Consider the following 3,918-nt stretch of genomic DNA (forward strand, 5'->3'; position numbering starts at 1 on the left):
AACTCCTCCCTGTCGGATTTAGTCGGTCAGTGGAACAAAGTTTCGTAATCGCCGTTATCTCAGCAACGTATAAACTTCAGCCAGTACCGCGGCTCAATTGCCTGCCGTAAAAAGGGGTTGGGATAGCCCAAATGCCCCTTCCAATAAGAGACCCCTTTGAGAATTACGCTTTCTTCTAGTTGAAGTGCCGCAGAGTAGCATGTGCAAAAGACATCATTGAGCTCACAAATCTACAGGGTGTCTCAAATAGCGGCAAGATTTTTTACATCGACCGCAAAATCGGTTTCTTGACCGATCACGCTATGATTTTGCGAAGCGTTGCCCACATATGGTGCCTATTTTCAATAAAATTTGAAAAAAGCGAACTTCCTTGAGAAAAAAGTAAAAGCATGAAAGCCGTTTACAGTTCCCTGTAACGCCGGTTAGAGCGCAGCTCTTGAGGAGGAGGATGGAAGCGTACTCAGAGATAGGTGACTCCTTGAGGTCACGTGACTTCAAGGGGGGTCGTGTGACGTCAGGGGGTCACGTGACCTCAGGGAAGTTGCGTGACCTCGAGGGGGGTCACGTGACCTGGGGGATTACATGACCTCGGGGGGTGGGCGCGGGTCACGTGACAGGGGGTAACGTGACCTTGGGGGTCACGTGATCTCGCAGTTACGCCGACGCTGACGGCGACACCACTCAAGCCGCAAACGGGCCCCTAAGAGCTGCGCTCTAAAAAGAAAAAGGCCTATCTGATTTGAAAACGCAGCATAGCCACCGGTGATCAATCAATAGGGCGCCGTTTTGCACTGGATGTAAGAGATGGCGCAAGCGGTCGCGACGCCATCCGCCGCCAACGAACGACCATATGGCGCCGAGAGCTGCCGTCAAATAGAAGACAATATTTTCGGCTCAAAAACGGCGCAAGCTTTTTCGGTGTAAATTGCCAATGCAAGATTATAACCTGCTGACTAATAAAACATATTGGACACATAATCGATGAAAAAATTGCAGTGGCTTAGCTCGCCTGTGCCAGGATACACGTAGCCTGAGCTTATTCGCACAAAATGAGAGGCGCTATCAAGCAGCTCCAGTGCAGCGTCAGACTTGGCTACTGCGCATTGGAAGCACACAGCAGGGCACGCGGCTATGATGTCGCTCCTCTGGAATGAGAAGACCGGCGATGCGCTCGCGGTGACGGCAGAGCCTGCGGCGGCGGCGGCTCCGGCACGCCAGCTGTGCGCCGTGTGACGTCACTGCTCCTCGCGCTTACGCAGCACGGAGCACGGCTCATTATGCGAGCCACGCGAAACTGCTCAACCTCGGCGAGTGTAGCTCACGCTACAAAAATTATTTGCCGGATTATATTGACTGTTTTTTTCGTTGTACCTTTGTCGTCTATTTTACAGTTCCATTTTGTTATTGCACCAGCTTTTAGTTCCGCGACTGTCGCCGCTTGCGGAACGCGTGCCGTTTTTGAGTCTCAAACATCGTCTGCTAATGACGCCGGCTCTCGGCGCTTTATGCTCCTTCGTTGGCGGCAGTTGGCGTCACGAGCGCTTGCGCCACCTCTTGTCTCCCTTGCCAAACGGCTCTCTAATGTTTGAAGACAGATGGGTTCGGTGCTTTTCCATTGGTGTTACGACTTTTTCTTTTTTTTACCTCGGGTAAGTTATCTTTTCCATTTTTTTTAAGATGCATCACACAGAGCAGAGGCAACGCTACACAGACTCGTAGCGCGATAGACGAAGACACCGATTTTTGCGGTTGATTTAAAGAATCTGATCGCTATTTAAGACACCTTGTTCTTGGTTAAGAAAAGCAGGACAAGCTATTCGCGGAAAGCACTCCGCTCTTTACACTTAAACGATAAAGAAGTCGATGCTCCTCCTTCCTCGGCTCGTCTCTAGTGTTTTCTCGCACAAATGGAAAAAGTGAATGGCTTTTTGGGAGGAGCGTGTCCTCCCTTCTGAACCTGTACTACAATGCTTGGGAGAAGAGCGTGTTGGTTTAACTACAATATTATGTATACAAATTGTTAAAATGTATTTTGTTACGGGAAGAAATACATCACAATCTTTGGACATACATCACCCATTCGGAATGGGGTAGGCAATGCAGTAGAGGATGAGAGAGGGAAGCGAAATGTGCCTACATTCTGTCGGTGATTAAGACGGACAGGGAAAGCTCCTCCTACAGAGTCAACTGCTCTTTCCACGTAAACACTGGAGCGGAGGTTTTATTGATAATACTTAGTTTGAAAGAGAGATGGGAAAGCGGACAAGTGTTTATTTTTATTCCAACGTTTTTCTTAATCTTAAGTTGAGGACCTACGGTCCTCAACTTAAGATTTGTACTTAATAATTTGTGTGATGTTTTTTTGCCCCATGAGGTAGGGTTGGCGCAAATGTCTGCGAATTGGACAGTGCCTGCTGATTTTGTACAACATAAGTAATCCTGAATGGGCAGAAGATGTGGGGATTTTGGACACCGAGAACTTTTACGGCGACGCGGCGGGCGCGCGAGGAGGGAGTGAGGGCCCGGCACGGGGCGCGAGCGGCGTTGCTACGAACGGGAAAGTTCATCCATGGCGACGTATGTCACCGAACACTTGGCTCGAAGATTAAAAATGTCCCCGTTATGATTCGGCCCCTGTTTCCGGACAAGCGGTGAGCGAGAATACCACAAAACGTACTTTTCGCCGTAGTACCGTCGCTTGGTGCTGCCGTCGTGAATGCTCTCCGCTCCTTTTTCGACGTGTGGTTTTTGTGTCGCAAGTTCGCCCCCCCCTCCCTTAGATCTTAAGTTATTTTCGTTTTCGCCTGCCTCATCGTCCGTCATTTGCGATATTTTTTGTGGAAGTACGGGGTACTGCAGCCCATAAAACGTACCCCTCGGAGGCCTCGCAGCGCAAGCCAGGTCCCCAGCTCAAGAAGACGGTCCGGAGAAACTACAGAGACCAGAAAAGGCCGCCGTGTTTAAGGTTTGCCTCCGGAATTCGGGCTACTTCCGGGGAAGACGCACGAGTCAATGAAGCAACCAATCATCGCAGACCCCTGCCGTCGTCCCTGTCGTCTACCTGCCCGTGACTCCTCGTACGCCGACGCCGTTCCATGGCAAAGTCCTCGAAGACGTCGAGGACTGGATCCAGCACTACGAGCGCGTGGCACGCCACAACGGATGGGCAGCTGAACAATGCTTACGAAACCTCTAATTTCTCTTAGAGAGAACTGCGAAGCATTGGTTTGAAGACCATGAGGCTTCTCTTACATCATGAAAGCAGCTGAAAAAAGAACTTCGACGGACGTTAGCACCGACGGCAGAGAGCCGAAGACCTCCTTCGAACACGGACACAGGGCCCCAAAGAAACCGCCACGAGCTACATTAAAGAGCTCCAACCTATGAGTGCAAGCGCCCATCCTTATGTGACGGAGGAAGGCCACCCACCGTCGACCGCCAAACAATTCGTGACTGAGGCCATGAATATCGAATGTGCTCTCCAGGTACGAGCCTCCCGCTACCTGCGACTACCCGGCCTCAAGCTGCTACTTGAGCTCTACTACATCGTACATACGTGAGATCATCCCGGACTTCCTCAGAAAGGAGCTCCAACAGCCGATCCCCGCTTCTGAGCGTCCGGCGTCGCTGTCAGTCGCAGAGATCGTACGCGACAAGGTACAGCTGGCCTTGCAGAAAAAAAAACCCAGTCGACGTGCCAGCCCTTGTGGAAACGACGCTATCCTACACCGCAATAATCTGCCGATTACCGCCACCTGCTCGCCCGTGTGTGGCGCCTCCATGTCATGAGCATCCAGCACGGCAGTACTCCTGACGTCGCGAAGAACGGGTACAGTACGTCGGCCCGGAACGATAAGCACCAAGAACGACTGACGAGTGGACAACGGCCGATTGACGCCCGTTGTGCTACCACTGTGG

The sequence above is a fragment of the Ixodes scapularis genome, unplaced genomic scaffold, assembly GCF_016920785.2.
Source record: "Ixodes scapularis isolate PalLabHiFi unplaced genomic scaffold, ASM1692078v2 ptg000323l_1__unscaffolded, whole genome shotgun sequence".
NCBI classification, from domain to species: Eukaryota; Metazoa; Arthropoda; class Arachnida; order Ixodida; family Ixodidae; genus Ixodes; species Ixodes scapularis.